Source organism: Suncus etruscus, chromosome 6, assembly GCF_024139225.1.
Source record: "Suncus etruscus isolate mSunEtr1 chromosome 6, mSunEtr1.pri.cur, whole genome shotgun sequence".
Classification (NCBI taxonomy): Eukaryota; Metazoa; Chordata; class Mammalia; order Eulipotyphla; family Soricidae; genus Suncus; species Suncus etruscus.
In genome coordinates this window covers 64825600-64847920 of record NC_064853.1, presented here as the reverse complement: position 1 = coordinate 64847920, position 22321 = coordinate 64825600, and the positions used below count along the sequence as shown (strand labels likewise).

The 22321-nt window shown below is 38.1% G+C and overlaps 1 protein-coding gene and 1 non-coding gene across 2 annotated transcripts in view; both read right to left on the bottom strand.

The window, feature by feature from the left end:
* The window catches only part of SPTSSB (serine palmitoyltransferase small subunit B), a 62842-nt gene that overhangs the window by 36963 nt on the left and 3558 nt on the right, over nt 1-22321 (bottom strand). The window lies entirely within an intron of this gene.
* On the bottom strand, nt 2026-2131 carry LOC126012357 (U6 spliceosomal RNA). Its single transcript, XR_007496865.1, has one exon. It is a non-coding gene; the product is annotated as a U6 spliceosomal RNA (small nuclear RNA).

The following is a 22321-nucleotide window of genomic DNA, read 5'->3' as shown; positions in this document are numbered from 1 at the left end:
CCATTGAGAAATGAATATCCAATGTGCTTTCCTTTCCCTACAGGGTGTTGAGAAGAGGACTTTGGCAGAAGAAAGAGATCCTTGAGACCTCCTCACTTCTTTAATAACAACTACTTTTAATCTCTGTATATACTGGTTTGTTCATAGAATATGCTTAACTTGAAATATTTTTTGTTCATATGCACAGTGAATAAAAAGGAAAATATAAGGCTAATAATTGCATTTGTAATTTTTTTTGTTTTGGGGCCACACCAGGCAGTGCTTGGTTCTGTGCTCAGAAATCACTTTTGAAGGGCTCGGGGACCATATGGGATCCTGGGAATTGAAGCTGGATCAGCCACGAGCAAGGCAAACATTTTATCTTCTGTGCTATCACTCTGGTACAGCATTTAAAAGGTCTTTCTTTGGAAAATTAGTCAGAATCTTCCTGAAATATACTCCCTATTTTGTCATTAGCTGTGTCACATCGAACAAGTCAGTAGTCTTTCTCAAATGTTGTTTTTCAGATATAGAAGGATGACTGTCTTAGTCACAGAGTATTTGAAATAATTAAGAGACAATATTTGTGAATTTTCATAATAGAAGATACATCAGGAAGATAATTAATTACGCTGAGAAGAAAGAATTGATCATAGAAACTGATAAACGCAATTTTTGGAGTGAATAGATTCATGAATGACTTAGTAGATTGGATATTTTCAAGAACAACTAAAAAAACTTTAGGTATAACTCACAAATATTTAGCTTAAAGTTAACTATTCAAGGGTAATATAAAAAATGAGGTCCCTGATCAGTCAAGTGAAAAGAACTAAAAAAATTTATTTGACTTCTAGTTCATTTTAATTCATATCACCTTATAAGCTTACTAATTAATAATAATTGCCAGGAGGACTTTAAATGCCTAACATATGTTAAATGTGTTAGAGGAAATGAGGTAGGAAAATTTTGAGAATTTTTTTTGTTTACAAAAGTGAATAGCAAAAATAATTTAAACAATGAATGCTGTATAAAGTGGAAGGATTTTTCTCATTAAAATAGCAAAAAGTTCATGATGTTCTTTAAAACATATTAGTTGCTAACAGTTGGGAGAAGAAAATGAAGGTTTAAGTATAATTTACTGGGCCCGGAGAGATAGCACAGCGGTGTTTGCCTTGCAAGCAGCCGATCCAGCACCTAAGGTGGTTGGTTCAAATTCCAGTGTCCCATATGGTCCCCCGTGCCTGCCAGGAGCTATTTCTGAGCAGACAGCCAGGAATAACCCCTGAGCACCACCGGGTGTGGCCCAAAAACCAAAAAAAAAAAAAAAAAAAAAAAGAATAATTTACTAAGATTTTATCAAATTGTTATCCTTTCTCTTTTTTTGTTATTTAAGCACCGTAGTTACAAAATTGTTCTTTGTTGGGCTTCATTCATAGAATGTACACCACCTTTCACTAGTGCACCCCTTCCTCTATCGATGTCTCCTGTTTTTCTCCTAACACCCCCACCCCACTGTCTCTAGGGCAGTCAATTTGATTCTTTCACACACACTCTCCTTTTTGTCACTGTGTTTTGCACTATTGCTAATGGACGGGTACCTTGCATATCACTTTCTCCACTTTCAATGCTGAGTTTTTGTTCAGAGTGATCAGTTCTGATCACTAACTAACTAATCTAACTAACTAACTAATCTAACTAACTAACTAATCTAACTGATCTAACTGAGTAGAAAGGGACCCTTTCTACTCTACTTGCACTCATTGCTCTTTGTTGTCAGCTTCCTATCCTGGGCTGCATCTCCTGACTTTTAACTATTCTCTATGAATATTATAACCATACTATCTCTTGTTTTTCTTATAGTCCACAATGAGTGAGATTATTCTATGTCCTATCCCTTTACCTCTGACTCATTTAACTCATCATAATAATCTCCATGTACATCCATGTATACGCAAATTTTATGACTTCATTTTTCCTAACAGCTGCATAGTATTACATTATGTAGATATACCACATTTTCTCTAGCCACTCATTTGTTGTTGGGACAAAAGTATGGAACACTTCACAAATTTGCAAGCCATCCTTGAATAGGGGCCATGCAAATCTTCTCTATATCATTCAGTTTTAGTATATGGGCTGTGGAAGTTAGCACTGAACATCCTATATCTATAACAGAATTTAATAAATCAATGTAGAATAGTTTGATTTTTCTGCAATAATAAGAGTATGAGTTTTTAAAAGTAGCAAACTGGAGTTTGCCTAGAGTGGCAATCAAGATAAGTGCTATAAATATCAATAAAATGGCTAATAACAGATAACTAATAATTCATTTTAAATTATTATTTTTTTATTTAGGCAGTGTGATTTCAAAGTTACTCATAGAGAAGAGCCATTTTCTCCCCAGGTCAGAGCACCCAAGGAAAAAAGAAGCATCAGGATGAGGGTAGGGGTCTTCCAGCCATCTCAGCTGGGGTCCACTCAGCCACACAGTCTCAAGAAACTGAAGCACACAGACAGACCAGCAACAGTGTCCTCTTTGTGACTTGGAAGAGCTATTTTCATCAGATCAGTTTCCCTGAACAGTTCAGTGCTTTGCAATAGAGTTGTGCATTTCTTTTAGTCATTGAACCACAACACACATTAAAAACACCACCAAAGTGCAAAAGTCACAGTTGGAAAGCAGTGAAGAACTATATCATGCTTAGTGAATGAAGATGGTAGTTCTGAAGGCCCAACTAGCATCAGCCACCTATATAACCTATATGCTCTTTCTGACAAGGACTTCAGAGAGGAAATGTTGAAAGATGTTCTTAAGGATCTCAAAGAAACCATGGAATGAAGAGCCAATACTCAAAAACTATGAGAAAACTTTAAGCAGAAATGAAAGAATAACATGACAAAAAACCATGGTAGGTGAAATGAAAAGCTCACTTGGAAGGGCTCATTAGCAGAGTAATAGCTGCTGAAGACAGAATTGGTGAGCTTCAAGAAGAGATGCATAACACATCCAGAAAACAGCAGTAGATGGAAAAGAGTCAAAATAAATGAGCAAAAGATGGAAAAAATCTTCACAAATACATGAAATAAACTTTTTTTGTTTGTTTGTTTTTTGGGTCACACCTGACAGTGCTCAGGGGCTACTTCTGGCTCTGCGTTCAGGGGCTACTCCTGCCTCTATGCTCAAAAATTTCTCCTGGCAGGCTTGAGGGACCATATGAAATGCCGCGATTTGAGCCACTGTCCTTCAGCATGCAAGGCAAACGCCTTACTTCCATGCTATCTCTCTGGCCCTGACAATAGACTTTTGGAATAAATTTAACAGAAACAAATAAGAATCATTGGGGCTCCAGAGAGCCAGAAAAATAAAACACCTTATGAAGAAGCAACAGTCAAAGACATTATGGGGCTGAAAAGTTCACAGAGTTGACAAGTGCAGGCACCCATATCCTGAACACTAAAGAGTACCAGCTAGAAGACACCTAAATACATCCCAAGAATAATTCTAGTTACAACGATGAACACCATACACAGAGATAGAATACTGAAAGCAGCAGGATAAAAAGAGAAAAATATATACAAAGAAATATTTTTAGAATTTAGAACATCTTGGGGCCGGAGAGATAGCACAGTGGTCGGGCATTTGCCTTGCATGCAGAAGGACGGTGATTCAAATTCCGGCATCCCATATGGTCTCCTAAGCCTGCCAGGAGAGATTTCTGAGCACAGAGTCAGGAGTCACTTTCCCCCAAAATACCATAAATAAAATGTTAATTTAAAATTTGCAACATATTTATCACAAGCAACCTTCCAGGCCTGAAGGTATGGTGATATAGTGAAAAAAAAATTCAATGAAATGAAGAACTTATTAAGGGCACTTTAGCCAGTTAGACTCTCATTAAGGTTTTAAGGAAGGATACATAGATTTTCAGATAAGTTACTGAGTTTTAAGCAAAATGGATGAGAAAATTAAATCCAATATTCTTCTTCCTGCAAAAATATATTTGAATAGAGCAAACAGACTTAAAGTTAAAGATCAATCCTAGACAATCCTTCAAGCAAACAACTCCCTTGAGAAGGATGGGATGGCCATATTAATATTAGATGACATAGGTTAAAAAAGGTTACTAGAGGTTAGACTTAAAAAGGTTATAAGAGACAGAGAGGGTAATTTATTTATTTTGTTTGTTTGTTAGTTTTTGGGTCACCCCCAGCAGTGCTCAGGGTCCATGCCTGGCTCCACACTCAGAAATCACCCCTGGCAGGCACGGGGGACCATATGGGATGCTGGGATTTGAACCACCGTCCTTCTAGATGCAAGGCGAACACCTTACCTCCATGCTATCTCTCTGGCGAGAGGGTAATTTATTAATAATTTTTATATAGTAATCAAGGAGAAGTCTCACTTATAAACATGTAACCATCCAGTGACAGTCTAGAAAAATACTTAAAACAACTACTAACAGACTTGAAGAAAGATATCAATAGCAACACAGTAGTAGTTGGAAACTTCAATACCATTCTGTCAAATCTTGAAAGATAAACCAGGCTAAAAAGAAACAAGAATAGGGGTTGGAGCGATAACACAGTGGTGGGGTGTTTGTCCTGCACAAGGCCAATAAAGGATGGATCCTAGTTTGAATCCCGGCATTTCATATGGTCCCAAGAGCTGGCCAGGAGTGACTTCTGAATGCAGAAACGGGAGTAATCTCTGAGTCCTGAGTGTGACGCAACCCCCCCCCCCCCAAAAAAAAAAAACACAAAAAAAGCAGTGGCACAGTGGTAGGGCATTTGCCTTGAACACGTTGACCTAGGATGGACTGCGGTTTGATCCCCTGGTGTCCCATATCGTCCCACAAGCCAGGAGCTATTTCTGAGTGCATAGCTAGGAGTAACTCCTGAGTGTCACAGGGTGTGGCCCCAAAATTAAACAAAACAAAACAAAATGCTGATGTTCAAGGAAGAAATTGAAAAGAGAGGGTTAGTGTGTGTGTATATATGTATATATATATATACATATACATACATACATATATATTTATATATGTATTATGGCTTTTCATCTACCCAAAGCCAAATCTCTAAGATAGATAGACCACATACTGAGCCACAATTCATACTTCCATAGAATCAAAAGGGTAGAAAACATATCAACTCACTTCTCAGACCACTATGCATTAAAAATAGAATAAACTACAAACAGAAATGGAGAAATAATTGTACCACCTGGAAATTAAACAGCTTACTATTAAACAATCAGTGATCCAGAGAGAAAAACAAAAGATTTCTGGAAGCAAATGAAAATGAGTAAATGAATTAACAAAATTTGTGGGACACAGCAAAAGAGGTATTAAGAGAAAAATTTATAGCTTTGCAAGTATTCATCAAGATGGAAGAACCTACATAAATAACTTAATTTCTTTTGTTTTTTTATTATTTTTATTTTTTTTGGTTTTTGGGTCACACCCAGCGGTGCTCAGGGGTTACTCCTGGCTGTCTGCTCAGAAATAGCTCCTGGCAGGCACGGGGGACCACATGGGGCACCGGGATTCAAACCAACCACCTTTGGTCCTGGATAGACAGACTGCTTGCAAGGCAAACGCCACTGTGCTATCTCTCCGGGCCCATAACTTAATTTCTTAAGATATTAGAAATGATCAACAAAATGAGCCAAAAGCAGGCAAGATGAAGGAAATACAAATAGAGTAGAAGTCAATGAACTAGAAACACTAAAGCAATCTGAAAGATTAATAAAAGCAAAACTAGGTTCTTTGGAAAAAATAAACATGATAGACAAACCATTAGCATGACTCACAGAGAAAGAGAGAGAATTCCTTAATAAACCAAATCAGAAATGAAAGGGTTATCTCACAACAGACACTACAGAAATTCAAATAATACTCAGAGTTTACTTAGAGAATCTTTATGCCACAAAATGAGATAACTTAGAAGAAATAGATAAATCCTTGTACTCCTATAACCTTCCAAGTATAAACCAAGATGGAATGGAAACCTGAACAGACTTATCACTATTTAGGAAATTGAAATGGTAATCAAAAAAGCTTCCTCAAAACAAAAGCCCAGCCCCAGATAAATTCAGTAATGAATTCTTTCAAACCTTTAAAGAGGATCTACTGTCAATTCTTTTCAAGCTCTTCCAAGAAATGGAAGAAACAGTAACACTCCCAAACAGTTTCTGTGAAGCTAACATCACCTTGATACCAAAGCGGACAGAAACACCATAAAAAGAGAATTACAGGCAGATATCTTTGATAAAGTCAATTGTAAAAATCCTCAACAAAATAGTAGCAAATAGTATCCAACAGCTCATCAAGACCATGACCAATAGGATTTATCCTGGGGATGTAAGGATGGTTTAATATATGCAAGTTAATCAACATCATACATTATATCAATAAAATCATATTGCTCATATCAATAGTTTCAAAGAAAGCTTTAGACAATGTCCAGCATCCATTTATGGATGCTCTTAGAAAGAGGGGAATTGAAGAAAATTTTATCAGTATATTTAAAACCACTTATCAATACTAGCCATAGGAGTTAAACAAAAAAAAGATATCAAAGGCATGCAGATAGGGAAGAAGTCAAGCTCTTATTGTTTGCAGATGACATATATTATATTTAGAAAATTCTAAAGACTGTAGAGGAAAGCTGTTATAAACAAAAAAACTTGTATAGCAAAGTGGTAGTCTACAAATTAATACTCAAAAATCCATGGCTTTGGGGCCGGAGAAATAGCATGAAGGTAGTGCATTTGCCTTGCATGCAAAAGGACAGTGGTTCGAATCCCAGCATCCCATATGGTTCCCCGAGCCTGCCAGGAATGATTTCTGAGCTTAGAGCTATGAGTAACCCCTGAGCGCTGCCGGGTGTGACCCTGAAACAAAAACAAACAAACAAAAAAATCCATGTCTTTTCTATATAAAAATAATAAAATAGAAGAAATATATTTTAAAAGTCCCATTTACATGATCAGGACCTCATTACTATAAAGGTGAGCATGGCTCCATCCAGAGAGAAAGAGACAAGGTTAGCTTCATTCTGCTTCTGTGCAATTCTCCTATTCAATGAACCCCAGCATGGCACATAGAAAACACAATCATAACAATGGGGAAACAATGTAGACCTGTACCATAATCAGAGAATGAAGATGGTAGTTTTGAAGACATGACAAATACCAACAACCTATATAGCCTCTTAGATATGGACTTTAGAAAAGAAATAAGGAGGATGTTTAAAGAACTCAAAACATACTGAATGCACAACAACAAAGATTCCAGAAGATATGAAAGTAGAAATGAGAAAACTTCAAACTGAAAGAACAGTGTTTAAAAACTTGGTAGACAAGATAAAACACTTACTGGAAGGACTCACCAGCAGAGTAAAGGTAGCTGAGGACAGAATCAGGGAGCTGGAAGATGAGATGCATAACAATCCACATAACAGGAGAAATTGGAAAAGAGCATTAAGTAAATGATCAGACAATGGAAAAAATCCTCAAAGAATGTGAAAAGATGAAAATAGAAGTTTGGGATAAGCTCAATAGAAACAGCATACAAATCGTTGGAGTCCTAGAGGCCCAGGGGGAAAAAACATAAAAATAATCAGTAGTCAAGAACATCTTTGCAGAGAAGTTTCTAGAGATAGAGTGCATGCAACCACTGTGGATGCCCAAAGAATACCAGCTAAATGAAAGCCAAAGGAAAGCACCCCAAGGTACATCCTCTTCACAATGATGAATAATATAGACAGGGACTGAAAACTGAAGGCAGCAAGATCAAAAAGGGAAATTATATACAAAGAAGCATCCTTAAGAATTACAATGAATCTATCGCAAGCAACTCTCAAGGCCCCAAGACAGTGCTGAGATATAATGTCAAAACTCAATGAATGACACTTTGCCAAGAATATTTTACTCCGCAAGTCTTACATTAAAGTTTGAAGGAAGAATATACAGCTTCGTAGATAAATAACAGCTCAGAAAATTTACAGACACAAAAAAACTTAAAGAACTGAAGGGTCTACTTTAAGGCAAGACAGGCCAAACAAACAACAAATTCCTACAAAAAGATTATATTTAATCCCATGACAATAATCTTTCAACATCAATGGGCCACTTAAGAGACATAGAGTGGTTTGGAACCAGATCAATAGCCAGTGGTAGGGCATTTGCTTTGCATATAGCTGACCCGGGACAGGCCCAGGTTTGATCTCTGGCATCCCATATGGTTCCCTGAACCTACCAGAGCTATTTCTGAGTGCAGATTTAGGAGTAACCCCTTATTGCTGCCAGGTGTGGCTTAAAAAACCAGAAAAAAAAGAGGGGGCTGGAGAGATAGCATGGAGGTAAGGTGTTTGTCTTGCATGCAGAAGGACAGTAGTTCAAATCCCAGCATCCTATATGGTTCCCTGAGACTGCCAGGGGAGCCATTTCTGAGCATAAAGCCAGGAGTAATCCCTGAGCACCACTGTGTGTGACCCAAAAACAAAAACAAACAAAAAAACAACCAAAAAGAGACACAGAGTGGCAAAAACTAGAATTTAATATTTATCTGCCTACAAGATACACATCTAAATAGTCAGAGCAAACATAGACTCAAAATCAAAGGTTGGAGATCAATCATACTTGCAAAGAACTCGCTTGAAAAGGCTAGGGTGGCCATACTAATATCAGACAACATAGACTTTAGGCTTAAAAAGATTATAAGATAGGAGACATCAGTAACAGGAAGGGTGTATTGGTGAAGGATTGTGTACATTGTATGACTGAAACCCAACTATAAATGATTCTGTAACCTCAGTGCTTAAATAAAGCAATTTAAAAAAGTTTATAAAAGACAGATACAAATAGTTCTTAATAATCAATAATATGTAAAAAGGAAGAAAAAACTCCTAAACATATATACATTAAATGAGGGGCCAGAAAAAATATTTATAATAATTCAGATTGATTTGAAGGAATACATCAATAACAATACAATAATAGTGGGAGACATCAATACCATCCTGTCACTCATTACTAGGTCAACCAGGCTAAAACTCAACAAATATATACTGGTTCTGAAGGGATAAATGAAAGAGAGTGGCTTCTTATCCCCCAAAGTTGAATACTTTCTTCTCCAATGCTCATGGGACATTCTCCAAGATAGACAGATGCTGTGCCATAAAACTTACTTCCATAAAATAAAGAGGATAGAAATCATATCAACCACTTTCTCATACCATGATGCACTGAAAATATAAGTGAATTACAGACACAGAAAAAAATCCTTTAACACCTGGAAATTGAACAGCTCACTACTGAACAGTAAGTGGGTTAGAGACAAAATCAAAGAGGAAACCAAAAGATTTCTGGAAACAAATGAAAATGAAGACAAGAATGATCAGATTTTGTGTGACATAGAATAGTAGTATTAAAGGAAAATATTAAGTTGAAAATATTCATCAGAAAGGAAGAGAGCCTACATAAATAACCTTTTTTTTGTTTGTTTTTTGTTTTTGTTTTTGTTTTTGTTTTTTTGAGTCACACCCAGTGACGCTGAGGGGTAACTCCTGGCTCTGAGCTCAGAAGACACCCCTGGCAGGCTCGGGGGGGGGGTGGTGGGGACCCTATGGGAGGTTGAGAATCAAACCACCATTTGTCCTAGGTTGCCCACATGCAAGGCAAATGCCCTACCACTGTGCTATCTCTCCAGGCCCTACATAAATAACTTAATGCTTATTATTATTATTAACTGCTTAAGAAATTGAAAAATGACAAAAATATGAACCAAAAATAGGCAGACAGAAGGAAATAACAAAGGTTAGGTAGAAATTAATGAATCAAAACCCAAAAAACCAATACAAAAGATAAATTGAAGCAAGAGTTGGTTCTTTGAAAAATTAAACAAGACCAATAAAACATTAGTAATATCTACAAAGAATGATAGAAACTTAATAAAACAGATTAGAAATGAAAAGGGGAGGTTACTAGAGATACTGCAGAAATTCAAAGCATAATCAGAGATTACTTTAAGAAATTTTAGGCCACAAAACAAGAAAACCTGGAGAAATGAATAAACTCTTGGATTCCTGTAATCTCCCAAGTATAAAACAAGGTGATCTGGAATATCTGAACAGACCTAGCACTATTGGGAAAATTAAAATAGTAATCAAAAGGCTTCCTCAAACCAAAAACCCAAGCCCAGATGAATTTAGTGATGAATTCTGTCAAACCTTTAAAGAGAACCTAGTGCTAATCCTTTTTAGGCTCTTCCAAAAAATTGAAGAAAAAGAAACATGCCCTAATAGTTTCTATGATGTTAACATCACCCTGATACCAAAAGTACAGAAACACTACTACCAAAAATAGAATTACAGGCCAATACCTTTGATGAATAGAGGTGCAAAGATCTCAACAAAATTCTAGCAAATGGAACCCAATGGCTCATCAAGAAGGTCATACACCATGACCAAGTAGGTTTCATTTCAGAAATGCAAGGATGGTTTAACATATTTAAGTCAATCAACATAATTCACCATATCAACAAAAGGAAAAATAAAAATCATATGATCATATAAATAGATGCAGAGAAAATATTTGACAAGATGTAACACCCATTGATTATAAAAACTCTCAACAAGATGGAAATAGAAGGATCTTTTCTCAATATAGTCCAAGCCATTACCAAAAGTCCATAGCAAGTATTATACTCAGTGGGGAAAAATGAAAAGTCTTTCCTCTTAGATCTGGCACAAGACAAAGTTGCTCCCTCTAGCTACTTCTAGTTAATATGGTATTGGAAGTACTTGCCCTAGCAATCAGACAAGAAAATGAGATCAAAGGAATCCAGATAGGAAAGGAAAAAGTCAAGCTCTCACTGAAGATAACATGATACTGTATTTAGAAAATCCTAAAGACCCTATCAAAATACTTCTAGAAACAATAAATTTGTATAGTATAGTGTCAGGCTACAAAATCAACACACAAATTTACATACCTATAATGACAGAAAAAAAAGAGATATTAAAAAAAATTCCATTCACAATTGTGCCTCAGCAAATCAAGTACCTTGGAGTCAACTTAACTAAAGTGGTGAAAGACCTATAGAAAGAAAACTATAAAATGCTGCTTCTAAAAATAAAAGACCACAAAGAAATGGAAGCATATACCCTGTTCTTAGATTGGGAAGATTAACCTCATTAAAATGACAATACTCTTCAAAGCATTTTATAGATTTAATGCAATCTCTCTAAGGATATCTGTAAAATAAAAATCCAAGAGTTGTGAGACTGCCCGAGGCACTATATTTCTAAACCCCACACAGCCAGATCTGAAGAAGCAAGGTAGTGGCGAAAGATTCATAAACCAAGCCAGTCAGGAGAGAGTCATTGGAGTCAGTCTGCATTTTGCCTTATGGCTTCTCTGCCTCTGCCAAAAGCCAGAATACCTTTCTTTATTCAAACCAATTCCCCATCCCAGAAAGGGGAAAGGTTGAATAATCCATGTTGGCTTTTACATACCAAAAGAAGAGGTTTAGGGAAAGAGGAAGTTGGAGGAACACCTTTGTTTGGGTTTGAAAGCTTGGTATCATCTTACAAAAACTCGTGACACTTTTAAAGAAGTAGAGCAAACACTCCTGAAATTCATTTTGGATGATAAATGCCCATAAATAGCTAAATCAACCCTTAGGTAAAAGAAGATGGGAGGTATCACTCTCCCCAACTTTAAATTGTACTGTAAAGGAGTAATCATTAAAATATCATGATATGGAACAAAGACAGACCTTCAGTCATTGGAATAGGCTTGAATATTTTGTTTCTTTTTTAATTTGTTAGACTTGAATATTCTGAAACTGACCCTCAGGTATACAGTAATTTTTGACAAAGGGGCAAGAAATATTAAGAGCAGCAAGGAAAGCCTCTTCAACAAGTGGCATTGGGAAAACTGGTCACCTACATGAAAATAAGTGATCTCACACCTCTTTTTTTTGTTAACAGTTTGCACAAAGATCAAATCAAAATGGATTAAAGACCTTGATATCAGATCTGAAACTATGAGGTACATAGAGGAAACATGAGAAAAAACTCCAGGATATTGAGACTAAAGGTATCTTAAAGGAGAAATACCACTGTCCAAGAAGTGGAAGCAAATATAAATAAATAAATGGACTACATTAAAATGAGAGGCTCCTGCAATTCAAAGGAAACAGTATATAGAAAGTCTACCCACAGAATGGAAGAAAAATATCAATCGGATGAAAGGTTAATATCTAAGACATACGGCAAAAGCTGGCTCCCTGTGTGTGACACCAGGTGGGGAAAATCCGCGAAAGTACACCGGCCCAGTGGGGCCCAACTGTGAAAAACTGTGAGTGTGACCTGTCTATGTCTGTCTACTGTCCTCTTGCGTGAAACTCTTGCGAGTAGGACAAAAAGAGGCTCCAGAAACCTCGCTCGCCCAGACGCCATTTTCAGGGAGGGACTACAGAGCATGAAAACCGGCTAAGCTTTGCAAAAGCCGGATCCCTGTGTGTGACACCAGGCGGGGAAAAATCCGCGAAAGTACACCGGCCCAGTGGGGCCCAACTGTGAAAAACTGTGAGTGTGACCTGTCTATGTCTGTCTACTGTCCTCTTGCGTGAAACTCTTGCGAGTAGGGCAAAAAGAGGCTCCAGAAACCTCGCTCACCCAGACGCCATTTTCAGGGAGGGACTACAGAGCATGAAAACCGGCTAAGCTTTGCAAAAGCCGGATCCCTGTGTGTGACACCAGGCGGGGAAAATCCGCGAAAGTACACCGGCCCAGTGGGGCCCAGCTGTGAAAAACTGTGAGTGTGACCTGTCTATGTCTGTCTACTGTCCTCTTGCGTGAAACTCTTGCGAGTAGGGCAAAAAGAGGCTCCAGAAACCTCGCTCACCCAGACGCCATTTTCAGGGAGGGACTACAGAGCATGAAAACCGGCTAAGCTTTGCAAAAGCCGAATCCCTGTGTGTGACACCAGGCGGGGAAAATCCGCGAAAGTACACCGGCCCAGTGGGGCCCAACTGTGAAAAACTGTGAGTGTGACCTATCTATGTCTGTCTACTGTCCTCTTGCGTGAACCTCTTGCGAGTGGGGCAAAAAGAGGCTCCAGAAACCTCGCTCGCCCAGACGCCATTTTCAGGGAGGGAGTACAGAGCATGAAAACCGGCTAAGCTTAGGAAAAGCCGGATCCCTGTGTGTGACACCAGGCAGGGAAAATCCGCGAAAGTACACAGGCCCAGTGGGGCCCAACTGTGAAAAACTGTGAGTGTGACCTGTCTATGTCTGTCTACTGTCCTCTTGCGTGAAACTCTTGCGAGTGGGGCAAAAAGAGGCTCCAGCAGAGCACGGCTGCTCCGCTTTGCTACGCGGCCCTGCACTCTTTCTAAGGAAAGAACACCATTGCAACAAGAAGGAAAAATTACACTAAGAACGGTGCTATATCACAGAAGCAAACATTTCTCTCTGGACTGTCTTCTCTGTTGCATGCTCGGGCCTAAGATTTGACCCAGTGTGAGGCTTCATCCACGGAGGACTCCCCTCCCTTAGAGGCAAGTCAGCCCATCCAGAAAGGAAGGAGCCAGAGGAGTGTGCTGCCTGCATCATATAGACAATGAATACCACCACAACACATAGAAAAACCCACAATACAAGTGTGACAATGGGGAAACAACGCAGGCCAGCATCAGACATAGAGAATGAAGATGACAATTCTGAGAACCAGATAATGACCAACCAACTAATCGACCTCTCAGATAAGGACTTTAGACTAGCAATATGGAAGATGCTCAACGGACTCCAAGAAACCATGGATCGAGTTGAACAGAACACTAATAAGAACCAAGAAAATATGAAGACAGAAATCACAAAACTCCAAACTGAAATAACATGTCAACTAACAGGACTGAAAAAGTCAGTAAAGGAAGTGAATGACAAAATGGATAAGCTCTGGGACAGGGTATCAGAAGCTGAGAATAGACTTGGTGCTGTGGAAGATGAGATACATAACAATTCCATACAGCAGGAGAGATTGGACAAAAAACTTAAAGCAAATGAGCAGACAATGGAAAAATTAGTCAAAGAATGGGAACAGATGAAAATAGAAGTCTATGATAAGATCAACAGAAACAACTTAAGAATCATTGGAGTCCCAGAGACCCAGGAAGAAAACTTCCAGGAAGAATCAAGGGTCAAGAACATCATGAAAGAGAAACTTCCAGAGCTAAGGAATATATGTGATCAAATCCTGCATGCCCGAAGAGTACCAACCAAAAGAGACCCCAGAAAAACCACCCCAAGACACATCCTAGTCACAATGACAAATCCCACAGATAGAGACAGAATTCTGAAAACAGCAAGATCAAAAGGGGAAATCACGTTCAAGCAAGCTTCCCTGAGATTTACAGCAGACCTGTCACCAGAAACACTCAATGCCAGAAAGCAGTGGTGAGATATTGTGACAAGACTGAATGAAATGAATGCATCACCCAGAATACTATACCCAGCAAAACTCACTTTCCGGTTTGACGGAAGAATACATGGCTTCACAGACAAAAAACAGCTCAGAAACTTCACAGACACAAAACCAGTCTTAAGAGAAAAACTGAAAGACCTAATCTAAGACAAGACTACCCAAAAGACACACCAAATTTTGAAATAAAGATGGCGTTAAATCACAGGACAATTCTTTCTCTCAACGTCAATGGACTAAATGCACCAGTTAAGAGACACAGAGTGGCTAAATGGATCAAAAAACTCAATCCAACCTTCTGCTGCCTACAAGAAACGCACCTGAATAGTCAGAACAAACATAGACTCAAAATAAAAGGCTGGAGAAAAATTATCCAAGCAAACAACACCCATAAAAAAGCTGGAGTGGCCATACTAATATCAGATAATGCAAACTTTATACTCAGGAAGGTTGTAAGGGACAAAGATGGACATTTTATATTAATCAAGGGGTACGTAGAGCAGGAAGAATTCACTCTCCTAAACATATATGCACCGAATGAGGGGCCAGCAAAATATTTAATACAACTGTTGACAAATCTGAAAAATAATATCAACAACAACACAATAATTGTGGGGGACCTTAACATGGCTTTGTCAACACTGGATAGGTCAACCAGACTGAAACCCAACAAGAATATACTAGACCTGAGGAGGGAAATGGAAGAAAGTGGCCTAGTGGATATATATAGGACACTCCATCCCCAGAAACCTGGATACACATTCTTCTCCAATGTACATGGGACATTCTCCAGGATAGACTACATGCTGGCACATAAAACATACCTCCATAAGATCAAGAGGATAGAAATTTTGCAGACTACCTTTGCTGACCACAAGGCTCTGAAATTATTTGTGAACTCCAAAGGGACTCAGAAGAAACACTTTAACACCTGGAAGTTAAACAGCCTCATGCTCAATAACCAGTGGGTCCGAGATGAAATCAAGGAGGAAATCAAAAGGTTCCTGGAAACAAATGACAATAAAGACACAAACTATCAGAACTTATGGGACACATCAAAAGCAGTACTGAGAGGAAAATTTATACATCAGGAAGGAAGAAGGAGCTTACGTGAGTAGCTTAATGACACAGCTAATAGAACTAGAAAATGCTCAACAAAAGGACCCAAGAATAGGAAGACAGAAGGAAATAACAAAGCTGAGAGCAGAAATCAACGAAGTGGAAACTCAAAAAAAACAATCCGAAAGATCAACGAAAGCAGAAGTTGGTTCTTTGAAAAAATAAACAAGATTGATAGACCACTGGCAAACCTAACAAAGAAAGAGAGAGAGAGAAACTTGATAACTCGTATCAGAAATGAAAAAGGAGCAATCACTACTGATATGACAGAGATTCAAAGGGTAATCAGAAACTACTTTGAAAAACTCTATGCCACTAAAAATGAGAACCTGGAAGAAATGGATAAATTCTTGGACTCTTATAATCTTCCACGGTTGAAGGAAGAGGATGTAGCATATCTAAACACACCCATCACCATTGGTGAAATTAAAACAGTAATCAAATATCTGCCGAAAAACAAAAGCCCAGGTCCAGATGGATTCACTAATGAATTCTATCAAACTTTCCAAGAGGAACTACTGCCAATCTTGGCAAGACTCTTTCATGAAATTGAACAAACAGAAACACTTCCAAATAGCTTTTATGAAGCCAACATCACCTTGATACCTAAACCAGACAGAGACGCTACCAAAAAAGAAAATTACAGACCAATATCACTGATGAATGCAGATGCAAAGATCCTCAACAAAATCCTGGCAAATAGAATTCAATGCCTCGTTAAAAAGATCATCCACTACGATCAAGTAGGTTTCATCCCAGGAATGCAAGGCTGGTTTAACATCCGTAAATCTATCAACATAATACACAACATCAATAACAAGAAAAATAAAAACCACATGATCATATCAATAGATGCAGAGAAAGCATTTGATAAGGTCCAACACCCATTCTTGATCAAAACTCTCAGCAAGATGGGAATGGAGGGAACCTTTCTCAATATAGTGAAGGCCATCTACCACAAGCCAGTGGCAAATATTATCCTCAATGGAGAAAAACTGAAAGCCTTCCCTCTAAATTCTGGCACAAGACAAGGCTGTCCTCTCTCACCACTCCTATTCAACATAGCACTGGAAGTACTTGCTATAGCGATTAGGCAAGAAAAGGATATCAAGGGAATCCAGATAGGTAAGGAAGAAGTCAAGCTGTCACTGTTTGCAGATGACATGATACTCTACTTAGAAAACCCTAAAGACTCTATCAAAAAGCTTCTAGAAACAATAGACTCATATAGCAAGGTGGCAGGCTACAAAATTAACACACAAAAGTCAATGGCCTTTCTATACACCAATAGTAATAAGGATGAAATGGACATTAAGAAAACAACCCCATTCACAATAGTGCCACACAAACTCAAATATCTTGGAATCAACTTGACTAAATATGTGAAGGACCTATACAAAGAAAACTATAAAACTCTGCTCCAAGAAATAAGAGAGGACACACGGAAATGGAAACGCATACCCTGCTCATGGATTGGCAGGATTAACATCATCAAAATGGCAATACTCCCCAAGGCATTATACAGATTTAATGCCATCCCTCTAAAGTTACCCATGACATTCTTCAAAGAAGTGGATCAGACACTTTTGAAATTCATTTGGAACAATAAACACCCTCGAATAGCTAAAGCAATCATTGGGAAAAAGAATATGGGAGGAATTACTTTCCCCAACTTTAAACTGTACTACAAAGCAACAGTTATCAAAACAGCATGGTATTGGAATAAGGATAGGTCCTCAGATCAGTGGAATAGGCTTGAATACTCAGAAAATGTTCCCCAGAGATACAACCACCTAATTTTTTATAAAGGAGCAGGAAATCCTAAATGGAGCAAGTAAAGCCTCTTCAACAAGTGGTGTTGGCACAATTGGATAGCCACTTGCAAAAAATTGAACTTAGACCCCCAGCTAACATCATGTACGAAGGTAAAATCCAAATGGATTAAAGACCTCGATATCAGCCCCAAAACCATAAGATATATAGAACAGCACATAGGCAAAACACTCCAGGACATTACAGGCATCTTCAAGGAGGATACTGCACTCTCCAAACAAGTGAAAGCAGAGATTAACAGATGGGAATATATTAAGCTGAGAAGCTTCTGCACCTCAAAGGAAATAGTGCCCAGGATACAAGAGCCACCCACTGAGTGGGAGAAACTATTCACCCAATACCCATCAGATAAGGGGCTAATCTCCAAAATATACAAGGCACTGACAGAACTTTACAAGAAAAAAACATCTAACCCCATCAAAAAATGGGGAGAAGAAATGAACAGACACTTTGACAAAGAAGAAATACACATGGCCAAAAGACACATGAAAAAATGTTCCACATCACTAATCATCAGGGAGATGCAAATCAAAACAACGATGAGATACCACCTCACACCCCAGAGAATGGCACACATCACAAAGAATGAGAATAAACAGTGTTGGCGGGGATGTGGAGAGAAAGGAACTCTTATCCACTGCTGGTGGGAATGCCGTCTAGTTCAACCTTTATGGAAAGCGATATGGAGATTCCTCCAAAAACTGGAAATCGAGCTCCCATACGATCCAGCTATACCACTCCTAGGAATATACCCTAGGAACACAAAAATACAATCCAAAAACCCCTTCCTTACACCTATATTCATTGCAGCACTACTTACCATAGCAAGACTCTGGAAACAACTAAGATGCCCTTCAACAGACGAATGGCTAAAGAAACTGTGGTACATATACACAATGGAATATTATGCAGCTGTCAGGAGAGATGAAGTCATGAAATTTTCCTATACATGGATGTACACGGAATCTATTATGCTGAGTGAAATAAGTCAGAGAGAGAGAGAAAAACGCAGAATGGTCTCACTCATCTATGGGTTTTAAGAAAAATGAAAGACACCCTTGTAATAATAATTTTCAGACACAGGGGCCGGGTAGGTGGCGCTGGAGGTAAGGTGTCTGCCTTGCAAGCGCTAGCCAAGCAAGGACCACGGTTCGATCCCCCGGCGTCCCATATGGTCCCCCCAAGCCAGGGGCGATTTCTGAGCACATAGCCAGGAGTAACCCCTGAGCGTTAAATGGGTGTGGCCCAAAAAAACAAAAAAAAAATTTTCCGACACTAAAGAGAAAAGAGCTGGAAGTTCCAGCTCACCTCAGGAAGCTCACCACAAAGAGTGATGAGTTTAGTTTGGGAAATAACTACATTTTGAACTGTCCTAATAATGAGAATGTATGAGGAAAATGGAGAGCCTGTCTAGAGTACAGGCGGGGGTCGGGTGGGGCGAAGGGAGACTTGGGACATTGGTGATGGGAATGTTGCACTGGTGATGTGTGGTGTTCTTTACATGACTGAAACCCAAACACAATCATGTATGTAATTAAGGTGTTTAAATAAATTAAAAAAATATCTAAGACATACAAGGTATTGGCAGAACTTAACAAGAAAAAAACATCTAATTCCATCCAAAAATGGGGAGAAGAAATGAACAGACATTTTCTCAAAGAAGAAATACAGGTGAACAAAAGGTACATGAATAAATATTCCATATCACTAATCACCAGGGAGATACAAATCAAAACAACAATTGGATATCATCTCATACCATAGAGACTGGCACACATCAGAGAAACAGGAACAACCAGTGCTGGCTTAGATGTGGCAAGAAAGGGAGTCTTATTCACTGATGGTGGGAATGCCATCTAGTTCAGACTTTCTAAAGAACAATATGAATATTCCTCAAAAAAAAAATCTGAGAAATTTGAGCTTTCTTATGATGCAGCAATAATACTCCTAGGGATATATCCTCGGAACACAAAAACACAATACAAAAATGTCCTTTACATTCTTATGTTCATCACACTTTTAACAATATCCAGAATCTGGAAGCAATCCAAGTTCTTGACAACATTTGAAAGACTACAGAAAAGTAGGACATCTAGACAGTGGAACAATATGCATCCATTAGGAGAATGCAGTCATGAAATTTGTTCATACCTGAATGGACATGGAAATTATTATAATTATTATGAGTGAAATGATAGGGATGGGGTGGGGTGAACATAGAACAATCTCATTCATCTGTGGGATATAAGGAAAATAAAAGACTGTGAGGACAATATCCAGAAATAATAGAGATGAGGATTAGGAGGATACATCAATGGTAGGACTATTTTTTTTGGCCACAGGCAGCAGTGCATAGGTGTTACTCTTGGCTCTGCACTCATAAATTGCTCCTGGAAAGCTTAGGGGACCACATGGGATGCCAGAAATCGAACTTGGGTCCGTCCCAGGTCAGCTGTATGCAAGACAAACTCCTTACCACTATGCTATCTCTCTGGCAAATATAAGCAGAAAGTGCCCTTAGAGCAGAGAAGGATCTATTATGAAAGTGATAGTTGGAACTAATTACTCTGGACAAAAATTGGCTGCTGAAACGGGTAAAATGACATGCATGACATCCCTTTATTAATGGTATTGCAAACCACAGTATCAAAAAAGAAGAGAGAAATATGTATATATATGTATGTACATATATATACATATGTATATATATATAGAGAGAGCAAGAGCAAGAGAGAATGAAAGAGAGAGTTAGTGAGAGAGCTAATGAAGTAAAATGCCTACTCCTCAGGTAGATAGGGGTTGGTTGGGAGGGAAGAGAGCATCAGGGAAGGTGAAAGGGAAACAGAAATGTGCACCTATGAAGGGTATTGTACATTGTATGTTTGTAATCCAATCATAAACAACTTTATTTGTGGAAAAAGTAATCTGTATTATGAGCAACCTTGTAACCATGGTGTTAATATAAATAAATAAAATAAAGAGAACCTAAGCTCTAGACTAAAAAAAAAAAAAAGAATTTCTGTTATCAAAAGGTGGTATTTTATTTTGGGGCCGGAGAGATAGCTCAGTGGTAGGGCGTTTGCCTTGCAAACAGCAGATCCAGGACCAATGGTGGTTCAAATTCCGGCATCCCATATGGTCCAGGTGCCTGCCAGAAGTGATTTCTGATTGCTGATCCAGGCACAACCCCTGAGTGTTGCCGGGTGTGGCCCCAAAACCAAACCCCCCAAAAAGGTGGTGTTTTATTTAGATTGTAGTTCTTTAAAGCAGATTATAATTTGCTTACACTGCTTTTGAATTTGTTAGGGATGAATGTCACATTTTTCTCAATCAGATAAGCAGAAAAAATGAGTGGCAAAATAATCTTGAAGTGAAAAGAGAGCCAGAACTTCCAAAAGAGTTGGTAACTTTATCTTATGTCCTATCTCATATGAAAGTTTGTAAATGGTCTTTACATTATTTAGTTAGTAATCTTATTTCCTATTCTTGTGTCAACAATTTAAATTTGTACTTTGTTATCTTCATTAGCTGATTTTTCTTTAGGCTTTATTTCCTCATTTATTATGTGATTCAACTGCCATTATTTTTAACTATTTATTATAATTTTATAACATCTATATCCCTTCCAGGATATAGATTCTCAAAATTGTGCATTATTTTCAATTTATTCAAGAACTGTTGGCATATATTATCAATACACAATATCTCAATAACCTAATAAAAATAAATAGTAGTTATTACCAATTATTTTCTTACAAAAATTTAATTTATAGACAAGTTGGATATTTAAGTAATTCTATATAATTGTAACTAAACAAATTATGGTGACTATATTTATGAAAGTTTTAATTGTCATAGACTAAATGGAACCCATATTAGCATATACTTTAAAGAATAAAACTCTGGGCCCGGAGAGATAGCACAGCGGTGTTTGCCTTGCAAGCAGCCAATCCAGGACCAAAGGTGGTTGGTTCAAATCCCGGTGTCCCATATGGTTCCCTGCGCCTGCCAGGAGCTATTTCTGAGCAGACAGCCAGGAATAACCCCTGAGCACTGCCGGGTGTGGCCCAAAAACCAAAAAAAAAAAAAAAAAAAAAAGAATAAAACTCTACTAATGAGGATGAAAAAATATTGATTAAACCTCTGATGCAGGGAAACTTAAATCCCTTAAGTCAAAATAAGGTATGGTTCAATGAACTCATGAACACTTTTGGCATTAAGTTTAGGTACTGCTTCTTACTATGTGACACAGAGCCTCATTAATTTTATAGTCCAATATCTGAACAAAGCGTCATCATCTAATAACAGATGTTGTCAAATTGGAAATTATTTAAAAATATTATAATGACAAGATACTTCTCAGAAAGGATGTGCCATTGTGCTCTGTGGACCTCTATTTTTTTTTCCTCCCAATAATTTACCTTTGTTGGCCAGAGATATAATACAGGGGCTAAGGCACTTGCCCTGCAAGCTGCCAGTCCCAGGGTGAATCACTGGCACCACCTATGGTCTGCCAGTGATGATCACTCTTGAGTAGACTCAGCAATAGTTTCGAAACGCACTCATGTGGCTTAAACGCTCTCCTCCCACTCCCTCTCTTTCTGCATCCCCTCCAAAAATAAAAATTGAACATCTGTAATATCTGATGTTTACTAAAACATGCTTTCTGAGTAGCAGATAAATACACATCTGACTGAAATTCAGGTAACTACCTCCTTCTTACAATAAATATAGCCTTCTTTCAACAACTGTACTGAAAAGTGAGAAAGGACTAGACCTCTCCAAAAGGAAGCAGAACAACTGGTATCACTGGTTTTGAATTAAAATCATGAGTGGGTGTCTCAAAAATGATGTGATACTGAAAGCAATTATCAATAGGATGGCACAATATCTTACTTA